Below are 25,942 nucleotides of genomic sequence, written 5' to 3'. Positions count from 1 at the left end.
ACTACAGGAGGGAAAATTTCTGGGGCCTTTTGGAGAGGCCCTGGCTCATCCCCCTCCTTAAATAGCCATCACTTGAACCCACCTGCGTGGACAATTTCCATCCTGTTTCCTATCTTCCCTTTTTAGATAAGGTGGTGAAAAATGTGGTTGCCTGCAATGTTATTCATTCCTTCAAGGTCACTTTCAGATCTCACTACCTTGCCTCAGTCTCAGTCTTGCTATTCACATGAAAAACATTTTTCACATGAAAGAAACAAGAATTGTGAATAATGTGGATGTGCCGCATGGCTGGCCCAGCCTTCAAAATGAAGGAAGGGCAATCTGTCTAGGAGCTTCTATTGTTAATGAAGGACAATGTTGGTGAAGTGAATAATTACATTTATTTTCTTGTAAGCAACCACAAGGTCTCCCCCCCCCCTGTAGGATTCGTGCTACCAATGTATGGCAAGAGGTGCGCCTCTCGAAAAGATTGTCAACTTCTGTATTCATGGCTACCATCAGGAATTAGTGCCGTTTGTTGTGGCTTTGACAGATGCAACCGTTAGTGTTCACTTTCAACTGGAGACCTTCTTCACAACTTCATTGGCTTCAATTGATTGCACAGGATGTGGTTTGTCTGAAATTGAAGAGTGATTTGGAATGTGCTGCCTAGTAATATTCTCAATCCATCCTATATGAATGGGAAAATAAATAAAACATGTCATCTTTCATTGTGAACTGTGAATAAAGATTTGTTTTTATCTATCTTGTGTCTATACCAAATCAGTGTTTTTGGAATTTCCTAAGGTACTGATCATGTTGCACAAAAGCTAACACAAGTGTACATAATATGCCTGAACATCACAGCACTACGCCAGTTATCAAAACTCAAGATGAAAAGGAAAAGAATTGTTTTAACACTATTTCACAGCAATATGCATAATCATATCTCCATCATCAGAAGAATTTGTTTAACCTCTGACAGATAAAGTCAACCGGAGTCATTCCCGTGTGTGGAGCAAGTTCATGCAAGATGCCTGAGGAGTAGTCTTGCCCAGTTATTCGGGAACGGTTTGACACTGTTGAACCTGAGAAAGTGGACAAGGTCCTTGATGCTGTCAGCACCACCTCCTGTCAGTTAGATCCTAGTCCCACTTGGAAGGTGAAAGCTTTCAAGACAGTGACTGGCAGGTTAATTCAAGCAGTGATTAACACATCACTACAGGAGGGAAAATTTCTGGGGCCTTTTGGAGAGGATGTCAAAATGACATTGGTCATGCTTGTTGATGATCTCTAGTGAAAGTGGGATTGGGGTAATGCAACCATCCTTCCTCTCTTTCACTCTTTGGCAGTGGCCTTCAGTACCATTGGCCATGGTATCATTTTTGGCTGGCTATGACAGCTGTGGCTGGGTGGCATTGTTTTGTGTTGATTCAGTTCCGTTTTCCCAGGCTACTCCCAATCCGTGTCAATAGGGGGTGAGAGATTCAGCCTTCAGCCACTATCTTGTGGCATGCAGCAGGGCTCATTACTGTCTCCATTCCATTTTAACATCTACATGAAGTCACTGGGTGAGATCATAAGTAACCATGATTTAAAGTATCTAAATTATGATAATATCCAACTCTACATTTCCACCTCTGGTGACCCATGTGATGCTGTTGCTGTCCTGTCATGATGCCTGGAGGCTGTGTAGGCCTGGAAGGAGGACAACAGGCTTTGACTGATCCCTGGCAAGACCAAATGGCGTTGGGTGCACGGTGTTCCAAAATCCAGGACTTTGACATCTATAGTTTTGGATTGCTATGCATTACCCCAGACACATCCAGATCTCAAATTGGAGGGTCTCCTGGACTCGTGACTCCTGCTTGCAGAACAGATGGCAATTGCAGCAAGTAGAGCTTTTGCACAATGTCATGTTGTGTACCAGTTGCAGCCCCTCCTGGGTCAGGACTTGGTCTTTCAAGCCCTATTCATCACGCGGCCGGACTATTGCAACATACTCTACATGGGGCTGCCCTTGAAAAATATTTGAAAGTTACAGGTAGCCCAGAGTGCAGCAGGGCAGGCAGTTCTTGGGGCCCAAAGAGTGGTCCATGTAACACCACTGCTTTGCGAGCTGACCAGGCTACTGGTTTGCTTCCAGATATAATTCAAGGGGCTGGTAATCATCTTTAAAGCCCTTCATGGCATTGGTCCAGCATCCAGGCTACTTGAAAGACCACCTCATCCCCCTGGGATTGGAACACCCAACCTGTGCTGGCAGAGGAGATGTGCTGTGGGCCCCATCAGCCAGAGGATTCTGGCTGGTGGGGTCCAGGAGAAGGGCTTTCTCTGCCAGGACAGGCTGAGCCTTCCCTTTGGAACATCTTGCCCTCCCTCCCCTCTGAGTGGGGTTGCCTCCAACCCTCCTGACCTTCCGCAAAAGCTTAAAGACTTGTCTCTGCCAGTTGGCTTGGAGCTCCAATGGAGGGTTTTCAAATTTGGGCTGGTTGATAGATTAATAACAGATAAAACCTCCTCACTTCTCATCCTACTCTCTCTACCCCTCCTCATCTTTTAGTTAGGGTTGAATAATTGGATCCTAGTATTTTATTTATATCATCTAGGTTTTGCATAGTTTTATCTTTTAATATTGTAAAACGCTCAGAGTTATCCATGGTATGTTGGGTGACCAATACATTGTACAAATGAATAAACAAATACACAAATAAACAAATGAATTGAGTTTAGAAAGATTTAAATATTCAGAGGACAGGTGGCCATGGACCTCTTCCAAATCATTGAGACCCTAAACTGTAGATAGTATTAGAAGACCCATTAGGCTCTTTATAGGGTTAATTGAACCACATGCTCCTTCATTTTATTCCCCGACCCCCAATAACAATGTCCCCATATCCAGATCTGTGTCTGACTGAAAGCTGTGATTCTTGAATCACCTCACTGCTAATCTTTGTTTAACCAGGACGAGGGATTTGAAACAATGACAGCCCTCCAGTTACAGCTTATTGAATAAATTCCAGTTACATAAAGCATAGCTTATGTGTTTGCACATAAATTCAATCTAAAGAGGAAATGGCCATAGCTTATATAATTAACAGGATATCAAATATTTAGAATACTTCAGGAAATATTTTCATTTTAAGGAATTAGGAACTGGCAAAGAATCAGCTATAAGAAAATATTTGATATCTTATGAGCTGAGACCCATAAATAAACAAAACTTTGCAAGTGCAAACTTTACATTGTGATCTGTACAAAGTTATTTACCCGTTGAATTGTTTTCTCTTTCTATTACCACTCCTGCAATAGAATCGATGCATATATATATATGCAACTGTACAAAGGGTTAGCTAGCCATAGCTCGGTTTTTACCTCAGCTGCACCAAAGGTAAGAATCAGCTTCTCTTGGGCGTAGGTTTAATTCGTTATGTGCTTATTTATACGATAAATATATAGAAGAAAATTCTTACAGAGAGGGGACCTCATGTTCTAAATTAGAGGAAGAAATGCAAGCTTACTATGCCAAAGAAAACAAGGTTTAATTTTATTGCTGTGTTATAATTATGTAGGTATTATTTTGAATTATTTCATATTCCTTAGCCTGAATATATTAGTGAAAATTACTATAGCAAGAACTAAGGAGGGCTGTTGCACTGTTTCTAGATGACAGGGGATCACACGTTCCAGCATCTATTAACATTGGCTAGGCTGGAGGTTTACATTTTGCTACCTTTTCTATATAAAAATCAGGATCTTTTTATGAGGAACATTTCCCATTATAAATATAGCGAATTCGTAAAACATAATGTCACGAAGCGTTTAAAGTACAGTTAAGATAATGGCATTGCTAGGATATACATTTTAATTGATCTTAAAATATTGAATATCTCCAAATATTAAATAGTGTTATGCACTTAGGTGGATCTTCCAGATTCATTGAACACAGAATATTTTGTGAATTTTTTAAAAAAAATGATACTCTGAATAGCTAATGATCCCGATTTCCAACTCTTGATTGTAGGCAATCTGTTTCCAAACAAAAACAATGAGGAAAATAATCTTGTGTGTTCTTGCTGTAATGCTTTGGTCACAAGGTAAGTTATCAGTCATGGTCACTCAACACTGATCGTTCCTCTTTCACAGACCCAGTCCCTTCCTCTTCAAACCGAGAGGACCTAGATTGGAGGTCCTACATGCAGAAGGTAGCAGAAGCATGTTTCTGATCAAAGGGAGATTTGATGGTACTTGGGGCACAATGGCCAACAATGTCCAATTCTGCCCACTTCTAGGCTATTATTCCCAATAATAAGTTAGCGTACTCTCTCCTCCTTTTCCTCATTTGATTCAGGTGCTTCACTGCAGTTGTGAGAACCTGTTGTTAAAGTGTTGTGTGTGTACAATGGAGCAAAGTCAAAGATCTTTTTCCTGCCTTGCCTAAAGCAATATGGACTTGACTTTTTAAACTTTCATCATCAAGGAATGTCAAAGAACTCAAAGCATATCATTTAAATATGACAGTTTCCGTATCTCTTACTTTTAATGTTTTTCTCCACTGCTTCCCACTACAATGTGCTTTAGGCTCCACCTAGTACCTGTCATGGACATCTGTCTAGAATGCCTTCTCCATTTCTTAAAAAATCTCAGAAATAACAACAATGTGATTTTTAATCTGCTAGGCAGGAAAGTTGTGAATGTAGAATTCTGATTCCAATCTGTATTTCCCCCTCTCCTCATCAGCATATTTGGCACATACATTTGTATGGTATAAATTGCCTTCCTGGCACCCTATGTAAATATTCCATGACATGTAACGTAGTCAGAAGAATGTACAACAGAAAAAATATATAAATTATTTTTTTAAATTGTTAAATTCCTAAAGAGAAGCTTCATATCATAAATCTCTAATAGCAATTTTATCAAAATTTATACTTTCAATAATAATATAACTTCTGAAGAAAATCTATTTTTAAAATTGTTAGATTCTTAAAGAGGAAGCTTCATATTTGAATTATCTAATTGAGATTTTAATTAAAATGTATACTATCAATTATAAAATAACACACAAAGTAAAAAAAGGAATAAATAAATAAAGTGCAGGAAAAAATAAAAGAGAAAAAATAAAATAAGAATATTGTAAGGCAAAAGAAAAGAAATATATAAAAATGACTTCCCTCTTCTCAACAAATATAAAGAATTTTAATAACATCAGTTTTATTTAAAACACAACAGATGACCATATCTTTACATATCCCACCTCATACATTCTATCTATTTAGGTAGAAACTCTTAAAATTAACATCTGGGTCCGTTGTTCCAAAATATCCTTCAACATGTTCAATGTTAAAATATTTTACTCCATTCTGAAAAAGCAAATCAAATTTAAGCATTCTTCTCTTTAATTGTAATCTTTACTTTGTTCTACTTCTTCCTACTGTCCAAGTTTCAAAGTCCTATCTTTTAAAAATCAGAAGAATTAAAAGCAAAAGCATTGTCCCACAGGAAGAATTCTTACAATTAATTCCAAACTCTTATTTCAAATCAATATGGACCTTTATTCCATTTATAAGTATCCAAATCAAAATTGTAATAATCCTTTTATTGTTGTTGTTTTTAAAAATCTTAATCTTGTATTTTACAGTTCTTTCACTAGGGGTAGGGGACTCAGCTGGTGTTCTTAGACTTGTTGATCCCAAAGTTCCAAACAGCTGAAAAGCAGTTAATAAACTATTTTTTAATATGAATTGAAAAGGAAGTATACAAATGCAATGTTCTAACAGTTTGAGCAAGATGGCTATCCCCTCTTCTCCCATAGCAATAAACATGCCAGAGATATTATGTACTTAACTGTTAATTAAGATGCTGAGGTGATCCGGTAAAGTAACAGCTTTATTAAGACTCAATCTATGCATAACATGAACAGAACAGTGAACTCTGGTTTGACAGCTATTTATATAGGAGCTGTCAAACCAGCAACCAATCAGAATAACGTTAGCTCCCCTTGGTGACGCCTACATGAATCAGCCAATCCAGGCATCCGGTTGGTGTTGATTGACACCTTATGCTTGCTTGGTTCAGTCACAACAAGAGAGAACACTGTCTTATGGGTCTCTTGTAAGTAGGAACTGTCTGGAGTCCTTGTGGGCAATCTCAAGTCCTTTGTATTTCTGGAGTGGAATTACAAAGAACTGTCTGTGTGGCTTTTCATTCTGCCCTAGTCAGCAATTCCAATTTTAGCAGAGCTTTCTTCAGTTTGCTATACCCCACTCACCCAGGTCTGAATTCTAAAATCTTACCAAATTTGAAATGGAGTTTTTGAAATTACCAAAATCTTTGATGCAAATAATTTTAAACATTTTGACTCGCAAATACAATTGGCTGAAAATTAGAAACTGTGTTGCTATTTTGCCTCCTCTCTTTCAGCTGTGGATACTCTGGAATGTTATCATTGTCTCAATGAAGAAAGGTGTGTTATCAAAACCTGCCCTGCTGGTCAAGATCAATGTATGACCATGATAGGTATAAGTGGTAAGTATAATAGTGTAAAAAAAATTATATTTAGTTCCTTAATTATTTTGGGCTTTGAAAATGCCATGGAGAATCATTACTGGATGGAATCAGTTGGGAGAAAATTCCAAGTCTCCAAATTGCACAAACTTTAGAAAAGATGCAGCTCTATGAAAGATGCTATTTTCCATTTGAGTTGCTAAGTGCCTCTTTCAAAGGCAGCCTTATTCAGTAATGGATGGGAGGAATACACAGAATCACCTTCTGGAAGGTCCCACAGATGGATGAGTCAAATAAATGAGCGTCAAACATGGAACATAATGACCCTTGGCTTGAATCTGAAGTGAACTCAGTATGTTAACTGATTCCCCAAATAAAAATAAAATGTTTTTTCCCCCAACAATATGATGATTGAATCTTCTCCTGGAAGTGTTTGCACGGAATATTGCTTTCTAAGTCCTGATCTTTACTAGCTCTATCTGTGTAAGGGCCATAGCCTTCACCTCAAGAGGCCCAGGAGTCCTGGGGTGGGTTTTATTTCTACTTCTCTTTGAACCTAGGCAATAGATTGTTGTTATTGTTACTGAACCAGCCATTGTGGCAATAAGTCCAGGGATCGTGTGGCCCAGGATGCACCATTCAGGACCGAAAGAACTCTAGAACACTCAATTTCCACTGCCCATCAAAATTTGCATTAGTGTCTCAGGTATCCAAACAAACAGAACTGACTAGATTCATCTGGACCCTGGAACAAAGGCAAGTGTTGCCCTAAGTATTGCTCAAGAAGAACAACAAGGAACAATACTTTATCCACAGTTTATGCAATGTTACTTATTACCTCAGGTTCAGTCTCCTCTACAAGACTTTGATGATGGTGCAAGCAAAAGGCTTAATAGTGGGATTGCCAATGCATTTCCAGACAGCCTGCTGATTTTTTTCATATAGGGGTTGTTTTCACGGGAGCAGGTAAGTCATTTTGAGATCTCACCACCTTGTCCAAGTCTCAGTCTTGCTGTTCATGTGAAACACATTTTTCACATGAAAGAAACAAGAATTTTGAATAATGTGGATGTGCGCATGCCAGCCTCCAAAATGAAGGAAGGGTGATCTATCTAGGAGCTTCCATTGTAAACAAATGACAATGTTGGTGAAGTGAAAAATTAAATTTATTTTTTCCATAAGTAACCAGAAGGCCTTTTTTTTCTGTAGGAATCGCGATGACATCCTATGGCCGCAGCTGTGGCACTCTGGCTATTTGTGAAGCATATAATAAAATATCAAGAGTTACTGCCACTTGTTGTGACACTGACAGGTGCAACAGGAGACCTTCTCAATAACATCATTGGCTTCAACTGATTTCACTGGATATGATTTGTCTGAAATTGAAGAGTGATTTGGGAATTGCTGCCCAGTAATATTCTCAATCCGTCCTATATGAATGGGAAAATAAATAAAGCATGTAATCTTTCATTATGAATTGTGAAAAAGGGCTTGTTTTTATCTATGTTTTGTATACACCAAATCAGTGCTTTTGGAGTTTCCTTAGCTACTGATAATGTTGCACAAAAGCTAACACAAATGTACATAATATTCCTGAACATCACAAAACTTTGCCAGTTATCAAAAATTGCTTAAAAGATATCAGCAATAACAACTGTGTAATTTTTAATCTGCTAGGCAGGAAATTTGTAAATGTAGAATTCTGATTCCAATCTGTGTTTTCCCCCAATCCTCATCAGCATATCTGGCACATACACTTGTGTGTACGTATAAACTGCCTCCCTGGCCCTTATGTAAATATTGTGTGACATGTAACATATTCAGAAGAAAGTGTAACAGAAGAAAATATAAATTGTCTTTTTAAATTGTTAAATACCTAAAGAGAAACTTCGTATCTTAAATCTCTAATTTCAATTTTATCAAAATTTATACTTTCAATATTAACATGGCAGAAGAAAATGTATTTTTAAAATTGTTAGATTCTTAAAGAGGAAGCTTCATACTGAATTATCTAATAGAAATTTTAATTAAAATCTATACTATCAATGATAAAAGAACATACAAAGCGAAAAAATAAAAGGATAAATAAAAGATGAAAGTGCAGGAAAAAAGAAAATAGAAACAAATAAAAATATGAATATAGTAAGGCAAAAGAAAAGATATATATAAAGAAATGGCTTCCCTCTACTCAATAAATATAAACAATTTTAATAACTTATCAGTTTTATTTAAATGCCCGAACTCCTTGAGCTGATCTCATCGGTGGCGGTTGAGACCCCCAAACTTTTAGTGATGGGGGATTTTAATCTGCCGTCGATGGGAGAAGCGTCTGAGGGGGTTCGGGAGTTCATGGCTTCCATGACAGCCATGGACCTGACCCAGTTAATTCAGGGCCCTACTCACAAGGGAGGCCACACCCTGGACCTTGTTTTTGTCTCTGGCCAGTGGACGAGTGATCTGGGAATAGGGGATCTAGACACTATTCCCCTGTCATGGTCGGATCACTCACTTCTCCGGCTGGACTTCCCTGGTGCTACCCCCCGCCGCGAGGAGGCGGAACTGGAAGGTATTAGATGGTTCCGCCCCAAGCGCCTGATGGAACCGGATAGGTTCCAGACGGAACTTGGGCCACCTCCTGTGGACCTGACCCGCCCCCGAGTGGAGGACCTGGTAGTCGCATGGAATAGTGCGACTGCCGGGGCCCTAGACCGGGTGGCGCCTTTGCGGCCTCTCCTGCGGCGACGAACCACCCTGGCACCTTGGTTTACCGAGGAGCTAAGGGTGATGAAACGCCACAAGAGATGCCTAGAGAGTCGTTGGAGATCCTCCCGCTCCGAATTTGACCGAGCACAGGCACGAGCCTATTTGAAGACGTACCTTGTGGCATTAAGAGCGGCCAAACGTCAACATTGCGCCGCTCTTATTGCGTCTGCAGATAACCGCCCTGCCGCCCTGTTTCGGGTGACCCGTTCCCTCTTGTTTGAGAGACCACGGGAAGCCCCACTACAGGGCAGAGCAGAGGAGTTTGGGAATTATCTACAGGACAAAGTCGCTCAAATCCGGATGGGATGGACCCCTTTCAGTGGTTCAGTAGAGACGCCCGTTGCGAGTCTTGAGGGACCGCTTTGGGAGGAGTTTGACTCGGTTGCCATCGAGGATTTGGACAGGTTGCGTGGACGTCTGCGACCCACCACATGTTTATTGGACCCGTGTCCCTCCTGGCTTGTACTGGCATCCTGGGAGGTTACACGCGACTGGCTCCTGGGCCTGGTGAACGCCTCGTTGGGTGAGGGGTCCCTACCGGCCGCCTTGAAAGAGGCGGTGGTGAGGCCCCTGCTCAAGAAGCCTTCCCTGGACCCAACGGACCTAGTCAATTATCGTCCAGTCTCCAACCTTCCTTTTTTAGCGAAGGTTGTAGAGAGTGTGGTAGCACAGCAGTTCCCACGTCACCTGGAGGAAAATGATTATCTAGACCCGCGCCAGTCCGGCTTCCGACCCGGGCACAGCACGGAGACGGCCTTGGTCGCATTGGTTGATGATCTCTGGAGGGCCAGAGATAGGGGTTGTTCCTCTATCCTGGTCCTATTAGATCTCTCGGCGGCGTTCGATACCATCGACCATGGTATCCTGTTGCACCGGCTAGAGGGGCTGGGAGTCAGGGGCACCGTTTTACGGTGGTTTGGCTCCTACCTCTCTGGTCGGACGCAACGTGTGTTGACAGGGGAGCAGAGTTCGACCCGGAGGCCACTCACATGTGGAGTGCCACAGGGATCGGTGCTCTCGCCTCTCCTGTTCAACACATATATGAAACCGCTGGGCGAGATCATCCGTGGTTTTGGAGTGGGATATCATCTGTATGCTGATGATACTCAGCTATACATTTCCACTCCGAACCACCCCAATGCGGCCGTCGAAATGATGTCCCGGTGTCTGGAGGCCGTACGGGTCTGGATGGATGGCAACCGACTAAAACTCAACCCTTCCAAGACGGAGTGGCTGTGGCTTCCGGCCTCCCGGTTCAACCAGGTGCTTCCATCTCTGGCCATCGGGGGCGTCCAACTAGCCCCCATGGAACAGGTGCGCAATTTGGGCGTCCTCCTGGATGCCCGGCTGTCCATGGATAACCATGTAACAGCCGTGGCAAGGGGGGCGTTCCATCAGGTTCGCCTGATGCGCCAATTGCGCCCCTTATTGGACCGGGATGCCCTACGCACAGTCACCCATGCGCTAGTGACGTCTCGCCTGGATTACTGCAATGCTCTCTACATGGGGCTTCCCTTGAGATGCACTCGGAGACTACAGTTGGTCCAGAACGCGGCCGCGCGGGTGATTATGGGGAGGACTAGATACTCCCCTGTAACACCTCTCCTGCGCGAGCTGCACTGGCTGCCTGTGGTCTACCGAGTGCGTTTCAAGGTTTTGATTATGATCTTTAAAGCGCTCCATGGCACAGGGCCTAGTTATATGCAGGATCGCATCCTGCCCCACACATCCCTACGACCAATTCGCGCACACAGAGAGGGACTTCTCCGGGTGCCGTCCGCCAAACAGTGTCGGGGGGCGACACCCAGGAGCAGAGCCTTCTCTGTGATGGGCCCAGCCCTGTGGAATGACCTCCCCCGTGACATCAGGATTACTTCCGATCTCCGCTCCTTCCGTGTACAGCTGAAGACCCACCTCTTTCAATTATCCGGCCTGGCTCAATCGCAATCGTAATTTTCCCATTCCTCCAAACTGTTTTTAAATTGTCCTTAAATATTAATTTTTATTGGGTTTTTACAATTGGGGTATTTTAAAGTTGATTTTTAACTGTCTATTGATGTAACCTGTTTCCTCCTCCGTGTATGTATGTAGGTATGTTGTGTATGTATGTACGTTTGGTGTTGTTATATATTTTTTATGTTTTATGCTCCATTGTACGCCGCCCCGAGTCCTACTTGGAAAGGGAGCGGCTAATAAATCCAAATTTATTATTATTATTATTATTAAACGCAACAGATGACTCCATCTTCCCATAACCCAACTCACACATTCTATCTATTTAGGTAGAAACTCTTAAAATTAACTTCTGGGTCAGTTGTTCCAAAATATCCTTCAACATGTTCAATGTTAAAATATTTTACTCCATTCTGAAAAAGCAAATCAAATTTAAGCATTATTCTCTTTAATTGTAATCTTTACTTTGTTCTCCCTACTGCCCAATCTTCAAGAATCTGCTTTCACACCTTATGAGCCGAGCTCCATCAATAAACAAAGCCACTTGGCTGCAGCATGGATGTGTTTTGCAAGTCCAAAACTTTACATTGTGAATTCAATGACGTGCAGTCAGGGGAGGCAGGGGAGGCAGAGCCTCACTGTTCTCATCATGAAAATAAAAATAAAAAATACTCCGGGAAGCTGCGAAAGTGGCTGAGAGAGGCGCACGGCTTGGTTTTGCCTCCCTGGACATCGCAGCAGCAGCCCCAAGTGTGCCAATCTCACCATTTTTTGCATCAGACGAGCCCGGCATCCTTGCAAGGGGAATGGGACCACGTGTGCAGGAGGCTCCTCAGCGCCAGCCTCAGATCAGCGCAGCCGCAATCCCCTTCATGTTGGCTCAAGAAGGAGGGGAATGGGACCACGTGTGCAGGGGAAAGGGACCGTGGTTCATGCTGATCTGAGGCTGGCGCTGAGGAGCCTCTTGCATATGTGATCCCATTCCCCTTGCAAGGATCCCGGGCTCGTCCGATGCAAAAAATGCCTAGGTAACATCATCAGTGCTAGAAGGGAGTGGGGGCGGGAGGAGAAAGGAGAAGTTTCTCTTCTCAGAAATGTCTTCTCAGTGGAGCTGTGGCAGCCTGCCTGTCCCTTTCTGACATTTCTGAGAAGAGAAACTTCTCCTGTCGGGCTGCACCCGTGCGATCGGAGCAACCACGTGGTTTGATGATGTCACCAGCCTCACAAGCCATAAACCTCACCGCACGTCACTGATTGTGAACCATACAAAGTTATTTACCTAAATAAGAAATGGTTTTCTATTTATATTACCACTCCTACAACAGTATTACTGCAGAATAAGTGGTGGTATTCCCCTCCCCGCTTTAAAAAAGGAGAAAGTAAGAAAGCACAAGTATATTTGCAGCTGTACAGAGGATTAGCAAACCATAGTTCGGTTTTATCACAGCTGCACCAAAGGTAAGATTCAGCTTTTCTCGGGCATAGATTTAATTCGTTATTCATACCATAATTATATGGAAGAAAATTTTTATTGAGAGTGGGCCTTATATTCTAAGTTAGAGGAAGAAATGCAAGCTTAGTAAGCCAAAGAAAACAAGGTTTTTATGTTATTTCTGCATTATGACTATTATGATTATTATTTTGAATTATTTCATTTTCCTTAGCCTGAATATATTAGAGAAAAATACTATAGCAAGAATTAGGCAGGGTAGTTGCAGTGTTTCCAGATGATAGCACTTCACACGTTCCAGCATCTATTAACACTGGCTAGGCTGGAGTCTTTCCTACCTTTAATATGTAAAAAACAGGATCATTTATGAAGAGCATTTCCCGTTATAAATGTAAGAGCAATCTTAAAACATAATGTCACCAAGAGTTTAAAGCACACTTAAGATAATACTATTGCTAGGATACACATTTTAATTGATCTTAACATACTGACTATCTCAGAATATTAAATAGTATTATGTACTTAGGTGGGTCTTCCAGGCTCACGGGACACAGAATCTTGTGTGAAAATCAAAAGAAAAGATACTCTGAACAGCTAGTGACCCAGATTCCCAACTCTTGATTGCAGGCAATCCGTTTCCAGAAAAACAATGAGGAAAATAATCTTGTGTGTTCTTGCTGTAATGCTTTGGTCACAAGGTAAGTTATCAGTCATGGTCACTCAACACTGACCGTTCCTCTTTCACAGACTCAGTCCCTTCCTCTTAAAGAGAGGTCCTAGATTGGAGGTCCTACATACAGAAGCTAGCAGAAGCATGTTTGAGATCAAAGGGAGATTTGGTGGTACTTGGGGCAAAATGGCCATCAGTGGCCAATTCTGCCCACTACTCGGCTTTTCTTCCCAATAATAAGCTAATAGTAATTATATCAAAATTTATATTTTCAATGACAATATTTCATAAGAAAATATACTTTTTAAAAAAATCTTAATTTCTTAATGAGGAAGTTTCATATATTAATTTTCTAATAGTAGTTTAAATTAATATTTATACTACCAATGACAAAGTAAAAAGAATAAAAGAATAAATAGATGAAAGTGCAGGGAAAAAATAAAATAGAAAAAAATAAAAATATGAATATAGTAAGGAAAAAGAAATGAAATGTATAAAAAATGATTTCCCTCTTCTCAACAAATATAAACAATTTCAATAAGTTATCAGTTTTATTTAAAACACAATAGATGGTCCCATTTTCCCATATCCCATCTCTTACATTCTATAAATATCGGTAGAAACTCTTAAAATTAACTTCTGGGTCTGTTGTTCCAAAATATCCTTCAACATGCTCCATGTTGAAATATTTTACTCCATTCGGAAAAACAAGTCAAATTGTTACAAATGTAATTGTAATCTTTATTTTTTCTACTTCTCCCTACTGCCCAATCTTCAAAATCCCATCCTATCCTTTGAAAAGCAAAAGAATTAAAAGCAAAAGCATTGTCCCACAGGAAGAATTCTTACCATTAATTCCAATCTCTAATTTCAAATCCAGGTGGATTTTTACTCCTCTTATAAGTTTCCAAATCAAAATTCTAATCATCCTTTTTTGCCTTTTATTAATTTTTTTAAAAAATTGTTAAACTTGTATTTAAAAGTTCACTAGAAGGAGGCTCGGCTGATGTTTTTAGACTTGTTGATCCCAAAGTTCCAAACATCTGAAAAGCAGTTAAGAAACAATTTTTAAATATGATTTCAAAAGGAAGTATGCAAACCCAACATTCTAACAGTTTGAGCAAGGTGGCTATTCCTTCTTCACCCATAGACAGAGGACACTGTCTTGTGGATCTCTTATAAGGAGCAATTGTCTGAAGCATTTCTGAATAATCTAAAGTTCTCTCCTTTTCTGGAGTGAAACTACAAAGAGCCATCTACTCATTTGCCATTTTTCCTAGAGATCTGAATTCTCAAATCTTATTGAATTTCTTTTTTGTTGGGGGGGAAATTATTTTTATTGTTTTAATTAAACAAAAAACACACAAAAAAGATCATTCTTCATTACATCTTCCAGAAAGCATGTCGTTTGGTTACAAATAAATTTCGTGCGTTACTACCACAATCCTTCTTTATACTTCATTCATATTGAATTGTACATTTTAAATCAAAGATCTTTATGTTTACCATCAATGTACCATCATTCTCATTTAACTATAATTGTTTAAATGTGCTTTTATCTAGAATCATTTATGTTTAAAGACACAACCACATACTGGCATTCATTAGCTACTTCTGTAAATCTCAGGCTTATATCCAATTGTTTTCACCAATACCAACACATATAAAATCATTAAACATTATCCATTAACATTTCATTATTATTATTGTAATTATCTAACATCTTTATAATAAATCTAGACAAAAATTTGTTGATATAATTTATAAGTACCCAGGAGAGATTACATCTTTATAACAAAATCTAAGCAAAAAAATATTAGTAGAATTGATAAATCTTTTTCCCAGGTCCCAAGTCCATCACCTGTCAGTTAGATCCTTGTTTCACCTGGATGGTGAAAGTTTCCAAGACAGTGACTGGCAGGTTAATTCAAGCAGTGATTAACAGATCACTACAGGAGGAAAATTTCTGGGGCCTTTTAGAGAGGCCCTGGCTCACCCCCCCCCCCTTAAATAGCCATCACTTGAACCCACCTGCTTGGACAATTGTCATCCTGTTTCCTATCTTCCCTTTTTAGGTAAGGTGGTGAAAAATGTGGTTGCCTGGCAGCTTCAGAGGGTCCTGAATAAAACAGATTATCTGGACTCCTTTCAATCAGGATTCAGGCTTGGTTATTGGACCAAAATGACATTGGTCATGCTTGTTGATGGTATCCTTTTTGGCAAGCTATGAGGGCTTTTTGCTGGGTGGCATTGTTTTGTGCTGATTCAGTTCCGTTTTCCCAAGCTACTCCCAATCCGTATCAATAGGGGGTGAGAGATTCAGCCTTCAGCCACTATCGTGTGGCATGCAACAGGGCTCAGTACTGTCTCCATTCCATTTTAACATCTACATGAAGCTACTGGGTGAGATCATATGTTAACCATGATTTAAGGTATCTAAATTATGATGATATCCAACTCTACATTTCCACCTCTGGTGGCCCATGTGATGCTGTTGCTGCCCTCTCATGATGCCTGGAGGCTGTGTAGGCCTGGAAGGAGGACAACAGGCTTTGACTGCTCCCTGGCAAGACCAAATGGCTTTGGGTGCACGATGTTCCAAGATCCAGGACTTTGACATCTATAGTTTTGGATTGCTTAGCATACCTCAGACACATCCAGATCTCAAATTGGAGGGTCTCCTGGACTCGCGACTCCTGCTTGAAGAACAGATGGCAATTGCAGCTAGGAGAGCTTTTTCACAATATCATGTTGTGTACCAGCTGCAGCCCCTCCTGGGTCAGGACTTGGTCTTTCAAGCCCTATTCATCTCGCGGCCGGACTATTGCAACACACTCTACATGGGGCTGCCCTTGAAAAATATTTGAAAGTGACAGGTAGCCCAGAGTGCAGCAGGGCAGGCAGTTCTTGGGGCCCAAAGAGTGGTCCATGTAACACCACTGCTTTGCGAGCTGCCCAGGCTACTGGTTTGATTCCAGATATAATTCAAGGGGTTGGTAATCATCTTTAAACCCCTTCATGGCATTGGTCCAGGATCCAGGCTACTTGAAAGACCACCTCATCCCACTGGGATTGGCACACCCAACCTGTGCTGGCGGAGGAGATGTGCTCTGGGCCCCATCAGCCAGAGGGTTCTGGCTGGTGGGGTCCAGGAGAAGGGCTTTCTCTGCCAGCCCTTCCCTTTGGAACATCTTGCCCTCCCTCCCCTCTGAGTGGGGTTGGCTCCAACCCTCCTGACCTTCCGCAAAAGCTTAAAGACTTGTCTCTGCCAGTTGGCTTGGAGCTCCAATGGAGGGTTTTCAAATTTGGGGTGGTTGATAGATTAATAACAGATAAACCTCCTCACTTCTCATCCTACTCTCTCCACCCATCCTCATCCTTTAGTTAGGGATGAATAATTGGATCCTAGTATTTTATTTATATAATCTAGGTTTTGCATAGTTTTATCTTTTAATATTGTAAGACACTCAGAGTTACCCATGGTGTTAGATTCGGGCAACGAGAGAACAGACTCCAGACGATAGTGACAAACAGCTCTTTATTAGTTAAGTAGTAGTGATCCAGCTTGCTATGGGGTCATGCAGCTCCCCTTTTATGGGGAGCTGGCAGACCTCCCGTCCAATCAGAACAACCCCTTGTTCCCGCCCTAGTGGCGGACCTGAGTGGAGACTACAGCAGTTTATGCAAATATCTAACACCCCTCTCTCTTAGATGGAGTGTTCCGGTTAGTGACAAAGTCCTGTAAGTATGCCAGTTTCTGCCTTGCTCTGGTGGACCTGCGTAGTTCTGGTTCTGCCGAAACGGGCGTAGGATCGGCGTGTCCTTTTTGTTCCATTGTCCTGGCTGGGGATTGTAGATTCCCTTCGCTAAGAGGCTGCTCCATTCTTTCGTCGGCCTCAGGTTCCACCCCTGGCTCCGCAGTGCCGTCGTCTGCGATGGGCGAGTCGGGTTGTTGTATCGGCAGTCTTTCTGATGGTATGAGTTCTTTGTTTGATGATCGTAGGTTGGAGTGTGTCAGGCGACCTCGGAGTTGGTCGATGTGTCTTTTCCAGTTCCTACCGTCTTCCAATTCTAACAAGTAGGAACGAGGACCGGTGATGCCTATTACCTTTGCCGGAATCCACAGAGTCCCCCTGCATAGTTGTGGGCGTATACTGAATCCCCTATGCTAAAATTCCGGATTTTGCTTGTGGAGTCTGGGGGCGATGTGGCAGAGTAATTTGGGTGTAGTCAGTCTAGGTGAGACCTTAGCCGGCGACCCATGAGGAGTTCAGCGGGACTCCTTCCCGTTGTGGCGCTAGGGGTAATGTGTTGGATTAAAAGATAGTGATCGATTCGTGTTGCCAATCACCCGGGCCCATCCTAGCGAGGGCCTCTTTTGCAGTGCGCACCATTCTTTCCGCCTGACCATTCGATGCCGGATGGAATGGCGCGCTGAGGGCATGCCGAATTCCCTGACTTGCTAGATAGGATTCGAATTGCATGGCCATGAACTGGGGCCCGTTGTCAGAGACCAGGAGGTCGGGCAGGCCGTGCGTGGCGAAAAGTCGCCGTAGTACCTTGATGACCGCTTCTGCCGTGATCGAGGTCATCAGGACTACTTCCAACCATTTGGAGTATGCATCCACAACTATTAAAAACGTCTGCCCCTGAACTGGTCCTGCAAAGTCTATGTGTATCCTCGACCAGGGTGCTTTCGGTTTGTCCCACTCCGTAGCGGGCGCTTCAGGGGGGGCTGGTCTGGATTCCTGGCATGGATTGCAAGTGGCTACCCACTCCTCTATCTCCTTGTCCATGTTAGGCCACCAAACATAGCTCCTAGCCAATGCTTTCATCCTTACGATCCCTGGATGCCCAACATGCAAAGCTTCTAAAACATTTCTCCGCAGTTTGTGCGGTACAACAACTCGATCCCCCCACAATAAACAACCTTTTAAAACCGACAGTTCATCACGCTTAGACCAAAACAGTTTGAATTCAGGTCCCACAATCCCTTTGGGCCACCCCCTCCATACCCAAGTTTGCACTTGTCTGATTACGTTGTCCTTAGCAGAAAACCTAGCAACGTCCACAGAAGATACTGGCTCTGTGTCCAAACAGTCAATCAAAAGGACCGGTATTTCTGGAGTGGGGTTGGCCAACAGTTCCGGTAGCGGGCAGCGGCTGAGCGCGTCTGCATGCCCCAATGTGGAACCCGGTCGGTGTACCAGTTTGTAGGAATACGCAGCCAGGAAAACAGTCCACCTGGTCATGCGTGGGGAGAGGGAGACCGGTGTGGGACGGTTTCCCGCCAGTAGACCCAGCAATGGTTTGTGGTCCGTTATAAGTTCGAAATCGCGGCCGTAGAGGTAATCATGAAAACGCTTGACTCCAGCCACAGCGGCTAACACTTCCCTGTCCAGTTGGCTGTAGTTGCGTTCCGCCGAAGACAATGTCCTTGAGTAGAAAGCGATGGGGGCTTCGTTCCCGTTTGGCATTCTGTGGCTGAGTACTGTGCTGACGCCGAAAGGTGAGGCATCACAGGTCAATACCAGTGGTAGGGTTTGGCTGTACTGGATTAGCAGAGAATCGGTCGTCAGCAAGCGCTTGACTGCGGCGAAAGCGGCCGCCTCGGAACGTCCCCAGGTCCATTCCGCGTTCTTTGCTAGAAGTCGGTGCAACAGCTTAGCGACAGTGGCTTTCTGTCTTAGAAAGACGTTGTGGAAGTTAAGAAGTCCGAGGAAGGCCTGCAACTCGGTCTGATTTCGTGGTGTGGGGGCGTCCTGGATCGCCTTAATTTTTTTCGATGTCAGGTGTATTCCCAGTCCATCGATCCTGTAACCCAGGAATTCTACGCTGGGCACGTTAATTTGGCATTTTTCCTTTTTTAGGCGGAGACCCTTTTCTCGAATTCTGGCCAAAACAGTCCTTACACGCTTTAATAATTGCTCCTCGTTTGCAGCTGACACCAAGATGTAGTCGAAGTAAGGGACGACTCCTGGTATGCCCTGCAAAAGCCGTTCCATGATGCTTTGGAACAATCCCAGAGCGATGCTTACGCCGAATTGTAACCGGTTGCATTTAAAAGCACCCCTGTGCGTCACTATAGTTTGGGCCTCCGCCGTGGCGCTATCCACTGGCAGCTGCTGATATGCTTGTGCCATGTCTAGTTTTGCAAAAAAAATTCCTGGCCCCAACGAGTGCAATAGGTGTTGTACCACGGGCACAGGATATGCGCTTTGTTGCAGGGCGACATTAATTGTGCATTTATAGTCCGCGCAGATACGGACTAAGCCGTCTGGCTTAACGGGGGTCACGATTGGGGTTTCCCAGCGAGCGTGATCCACTGGTTCAAGGATTCCTTGCTCTACCAGCTTATCAATTTCCTTATCAATTTTGGGACGGAGCGCAAAAGACACTCTCCTAGGTTTGAGCCTGATAGGCGCCACATTTGGATCCAAATTAAATGAAATTGGTTTGCCCACATACTTACCAAGGCCGGGGCTGAACACATCCTCGAACTCCTTAAAAATCCCTTCAGCGCTGCTGTTACCCACGGCGTTGATTCCGGTAACTTCTAGCCCCAAGGCTTCGAACCAATCCAGTCCCAGGAGGCTTTGTAATGGCGCGCTGGTAACGGTCACAGGCAGCTGGGCTGTGATGTTTTTGAACTGGACTCGAAATGTGCCTTGACCCATGATGGGGACCCTGTTCCCCTGGTAGTCTCGAAGCAGGATATCTGGTGTTCGTAGTTGGCGCTTCTTTAGGCTCGGATTGCCTTTTTCATCGCTGACCACGAGATGATCGTCAGTGATGATCCCGTGTCGACTTCAAGCTCGCAGGGGGAGTCCTCCAGGAGGACAGTGAGTTTCAGCTTTTTAGGTCGCTTTGTGCGGACCTGTCCTATCGTTGTGAGATAGGTTCTCAGTGGTTCTCTCTGGGAATACTCTCTCTCGGCTCCCTGGGAATACTCTCTCTCGCCTCTCTGGGAATACTCTCTCTCTCGGCTGACTCCCTTGGTTCTCTCTCTGGGCGCCCTTTGTTTTTTCGCCAAGCCCCTGGGGTGGGCTTCTGTCGGCGATACATTGGTAGTTGCCATGTTGTGGCAGGGACTTCGCTCCGACACACCTTTGCAATGTGTCCGATTTTGTCGCAACGCGAGCAAACAACGTCTCTAAATCAGCAGGTAGACCGGGGATGATTCCCTCCGCAGCTTGCACAGGGCGGCAAATGGGATTCGAATTTTTGCACCAGTTTTGTGTGGCTGCTGCGCATGCGATGGCTGTCTTCGCACTCGCTGTCCTCGGTTTCTTGATCAGTGGCCTCGTGATGCACCCAGGTTTGTCTGGTTCCGGATTGGGGTGCGCTGTACCCACGTTGTAGCGTTTCCGTAGATCTGTCCGCTGATTAGAAGCTCTTGCCTCATCTAGCGCAATCTGCAGGTTTAAATTGGATTTGGCCAACAATCGTTTTTGTAACAAAATGTCCCTTAACCCGCATATGAGGCGTGCTAGAATATGCTCATCCAGGTCCCTGAACTCGCAATGCGTTGCTGCCTTTCGGAGAGCTGCAACGTACTGGTTGATGGATTCGTCCACCTTCTGGTTCCGCATGTTGAATTCGTGGCGGCGAACGTGGCGGGAAGCTTTTGGCGCGAAATGCGTCTGCAACGTCTGTTGTAGCACCGTCCATGTTACCGCCTGGATGGGGGTTGGCTCCGAGAGATCCCTTGCCATCTCGAAGACCTCTCGACCGCAGTAGCTCAGGAACATATTCTTTTTCTGGGAGTCCGGTACTCCCATGAGATCGTTTGCCTCGAGGAAGCATTCGAATCTCAGCATGTAGGATTCCCAATGCTCGGTTAATGGGTTGTATGGAGTTGGTGGAGCGTGCATCGCCATCTTGTCCTGTGTTTGAATTTTCCACGCTGAGATGGCTGCCGGAATTTCCGCCGAATTCCGGGGCTGGATCGGATCCGTAGATTCTGGTGGTAGATCTTCATCCTATCTGCCTCTCGATCCCATCCTCGTCGCCAGTGTTAGATTTGCGCCACGAGAGAACAGACTCCAGACGATAGTGACAAACAGCTCTTTATTAGTTAAGTAGTAGTGATCCAGCTTGCTATGAGGTCGTGCAGCTCCCCATTTATAGGGAGCTGGGAGACGTCCCGTCCAATCAGAACAACCCCTTGTTCCCGCCCTAGTGGCGGACCTGAGTGGAGACTATAGCAGTTTATGCAAATATCTAACACATGGTATGTTGGGTGACCAATACATTGTACAAATAAATAAACAAATAAACAAATGAATTGAGTTTAGAAAGATTTAAATATTCAGAGGACAGGTGGCCATGGACCTCTTCCAAATCATTGAGACCCTAAACTGTAGATAGTATTAGAAGACCCATTAGGCTCTTTATAGGGTTAATTGAACCACATGCTCCTTCATTTTATTCCCCGACCCCCAACAACAATGGCCCCATAATCCAGATCTGTGTCTGACTGAAAGCTGTGGTTCTTGAATCACCTCACTACTAATCTTTGTTTAACCAGGACGAGGAATTTGAAACAATGACAGCCCTCCAGTTACAGGTATTGAATAAATTCCAGTTACATAAAGCATAGCTTATGTGTTTGCACATAAATTCAACCTAAAGAGGAAATGGCCATAGCTTATATAATTAACAGGATATCAAATATTTAGAATACTTCAGGAAATATTTTCACCTGTCAGTTAGATCCTTGTCCCACTTGGATGGTGAAAGCTTCCAAGACAGTGACTGGCAGTTTAATTCAAGCAGTGATTAACACATCACTACAGGAGGGAAAATTTCTGGGGCCTTTTGGAGAGGCCCTGGCTCACCCCCCCCCCTTAAATAGCCATCACTTGAACCCACCTGCTTGGACAATTTTCATCCTGTTTCCTATCTTCCCATTTTAGGTAAGGTGGTGAAAAATGTGGCTGCCTGGCAGCTTCAGAGGGTCCTGAATAAAACAGATTATCTGGACTCCTTTCAATCAGGATTCAGGCTTGGTTATTGGACCAAAATGACATTGGTCATGCTTGTTAATGATCTCTGATGAAAGTGGGATTGGGGTAATACAATCATCCTTCCTCTCTTTCACTCTTTGGCAGTGGCGTTCAGTACCATTGACCATGGCATCCTTTTTGGCCGGCTATGAGGGCTGTGGCTGGGTGGCATTGTTTTGTGCTGCTTCAGTTCCGTTTTCCCAGGCTACTCCCAAGAAGAACAACAAGGGACAATTTTTTATCAACAGTTTATGCAATGTTATTCGTTCCTTCAAGGTCACTTTCATATCTCACCACCTTGCCTCCGTCTCAGTCTTGCTATTCACGTGAAACACATTTTTCACATGAAAGAAACAAGAATTGTGAATAATGTGGATGTGCCGAATGGCTGGCCCAGCCTTCAAAATGAAGGAAGGGTAATCTGTCTAGGAGCTTCGTTTGTTAATGAAGGACAATGTTGGTGAAGTGAATAATTACATTTATTTTTTCTGCAAGCAACCACAAGGTATTTTTCCCCCCGTGTAGGATTCCTGCTACCAATGTATGGCAAGAGGTGCGCCTCTCGAAATGATTGTCAACTTCTGTATTTATGGCTACCATCAGGAATTAGTGCCATTTTGTGGCTTTGACAGATGCAACCGTTAGTGTTCACTTTCAACTGCAGACCTTCTCCACAACTTCATTGGCTTCAACTGATTGCACAGGATATGATTTGTCTGAAATTGAAGACTGATTTGGAATGTGCTGCCTAGTAATATTATCAATCCGTCCTATATGAATGGGAAAATAAATAAAACATTTCATCTTTCATTGTGAACTGTGAATAAAGATTTGTTTTTATCTATCTTGTATCTACACCAAATCAGTGTTTTTGGAGTTTCCTCAGGTACTGATCATGTAGCACAAAAGCTAACACAAGTGTACATAATATGCCTGAACATCACAACACTACGCCAGTTATCAAAACTGAAGATGAAAAGGAAAAGAAGAGCCTTAACACTATTTCACAGCAATATGCATGCTCATATCTCCATCATTTTCCTTACTCTTTACCAACTTCAATAGGTGGTTAGCAGATTTTTTGGGAGACCCTGGGCTTCAGATGCTGCCTTTAAATGCCAAGTTGGTCTACAATAAATTGTCTCAAACCTACCATTTTGGTGAGGATATGGAGCAAACCTGAATCTCTGGCTGTGCCGAGAATGAGATGTTCCCCTAACAGAACTATGGCCTTCTAGGGGTCAATGAAGGATAATTCCAACCAGACACAACATAGAGATGCTATTAAGGCCTACCTCATGGTTTTTAGAGTGGTTAATAGTTTTATTTCTCCTTGCTTATTGTGACCTCAGAGTGTCACTCTGTGGCCCTGTTCCAGATCATATGGCCCCACCTGGGACAGGGCGGCTCAGGTGATCAACTTCAGCCAGACTGTGCAGAAGAATTTGTTTAATCTCTGACAGATAAAGTCAACCAGAGTCATTCCCGTGTGTGGAGCAAATTCAAGATGCCTGAGGAGTAGTCTTGCCCAGTTATGCGGGAACGGTTTGACGCTTTGAACCTGAGAAAGTGGACAAGGTCCATGATGCTGTCAGCACCACCTCCTGTCAGTTAGATCCTTGTCCCATTTGGATGGTGAAAGCTTCCAAGACAGTGACTGGCAGCTTAATTCAGCAGTTATATAATTAACAGGATATCAAATATTTACAATACTTCGTTTAATACGTAAAGTTATTTACCCGTTGAATTGTTTTTTCTTTCTATTACCACTCCTGCAATAGAATCAATGCATATATATATATGCAACTGTACAAAGGGTTAGCTAGCCATAGCTCGGTTTTTACCTCAGCTGCACCAAAGGTAAGATTCAGCTTTTCTCGGGCGTAGGTTTAATTCGTTATGTGATTATTTATACGATAAATATATAGAAGAAAATTCTTACAGAGAGGGGACCTCATATTCTAAATTAGAGGAAGAAATGCAAGCTTACTATGCCAAAGAAAACAAGGTTTAATTTTATTGCTGTGTTATAATTATGATTGTTAGTATTATTTTGAATTATTTCATATTCCTTAGCCTGAGTATATTAGCAAAAATTACTATAGCAAGAACTAAGGAGGGCTGTTGCACTGTTTCTAGATGACAGGGGATCACACGTTCCAGCATCTATTAACATTGGCTAGGCTGGAGGTTTACATTTTGCTACCTTTTCTATATAAAAATCAGGATCTTTTAATGAGGAGCATTTCCCATTATAAATATAGCGAATTCGTAAAACATAATGTCACGAAGCGTTTAAAGTACAGTTAAGATAATGGCATTGCTAGGATATACATTTTAATTGATCTTAAAATATTGAATATCTCCAAATATTAAATAGTGTTATGCACTTAGGTGGATCTTCCAGATTCATTGAACACAGAATATTTTGTGAATTTTTTTAAAAAAATGATACTCTGAATAGCTAATGATCCCGATTTCCAACTCTTGATTGTAGGCAATCTGTTTCCAAACAAAAACAATGAGGAAAATAATCTTGTGTGTTCTTGCTGTAATGCTTTGGTCACAAGGTAAGTTATCAGTCATGGTCACTCAACACTGATCGTTCCTCTTTCACAGACCCAGTCCCTTCCTCTTAAAACCGAGAGGTCCTAGATTGGAGGTCCTACATGCAGAAGCTAGGAGAAGCATGCTTGAAATCAAAGGGAGATTTGATGGTACTTGGGGCACAATGGCCAACAATTTCCAATTCTGCCCACTTCTAGGCTATTATTCCCAATAATAAGCTAACGTACTGTCTCCTCCTTTTCCTCATTTGATTCAGGTGCTTCACTGCAGTTGTGAGAACCTGTTGTTAAAGTGTTGTGTGTGTACAATGGAGCTAAGTCAAAGATCTTTTTCCTGCCTTGCCTAAAGCAATATGGACTTGACTTTTTAAACTTTCATCATCAAGGAATGTCAAAGAACACAAAGCATATCATTTAAATATGACAGTTTCCGTATCTCTTACTTTTAATGTTTTTCTCCACTGCTTCCCACTACAATGTGCTTTTGGCTATGTATTGGCTCCACCTAGTACCTGTCATGGACATCTGTCTAGAATGCCTTCTCCATTTCTTAAAAAATCTCAGAAATAACAACAATGTGATTTTTAATCTGCTAGGCAGGAAAGTGTGAATGTAGAATTCTGATTCCAATCTGTATTTCCCCCTCTCCTCATCAGCATATTTGGCACATACATTTGTATGGTATAAATTGCCTTCCTGGCACCCTATGTAAATATTGTGTGACATGTAACGTATTCAGAAGAACGTATAACAGAAAAAAAATATAAATTATTTTTTTAAATTGTTAAATTCCAAAAGAGAAGCTTCATATCATAAATCTCTAATAGCAATTTTATCAAAATTTATACTTTCAATAATAATATAACTTCTGAAGAAAATCTATTTTTAAAATTGTTAGATTCTTAAAGAGGAAGCTTCATATTTGAATTATCTAATGGAAATTTTAATTAAAATGTATACTATCAATTATAAAATAACACACAAAGTAAAAAAAGGAATAAATAAATAAAGTGCAGGAAAAAATAAAAGAGAAAAAATAAAATAA

At 42.5% G+C, this 25,942-nt stretch overlaps 2 long non-coding RNA genes across 2 annotated transcripts in view; both read left to right on the top strand.

Moving 5' to 3' along the window:
- Positions 1–15,412, top strand: part of LOC309383444 — a 49,624-nt gene extending 34,212 nt beyond the window's left edge. The window contains exon 4 of the long non-coding RNA XR_014173840.1: positions 15,398–15,412. This is a non-coding gene — a long non-coding RNA (uncharacterized lncRNA). The remainder of the gene's footprint in view (positions 1–15,397) is intronic.
- On the top strand, positions 3,260–7,963 carry LOC309385168. The gene is made up of 4 exons (XR_014174165.1): positions 3,260–3,370; positions 4,004–4,076; positions 6,403–6,507; positions 7,696–7,963. It is a non-coding gene; the product is annotated as an uncharacterized lncRNA (long non-coding RNA).
- Positions 15,413–25,942: the final 10,530 nt, after the last annotated feature.

Source organism: Natrix helvetica (assembly GCF_964273705.1).
Source record: "Natrix helvetica genome assembly, chromosome: 1".
NCBI classification, from domain to species: Eukaryota; Metazoa; Chordata; class Lepidosauria; order Squamata; family Natricidae; genus Natrix; species Natrix helvetica.
Note: the sequence above shows the minus strand (reverse complement) of the source record. Positions and strands in the feature narration are given on the sequence as shown.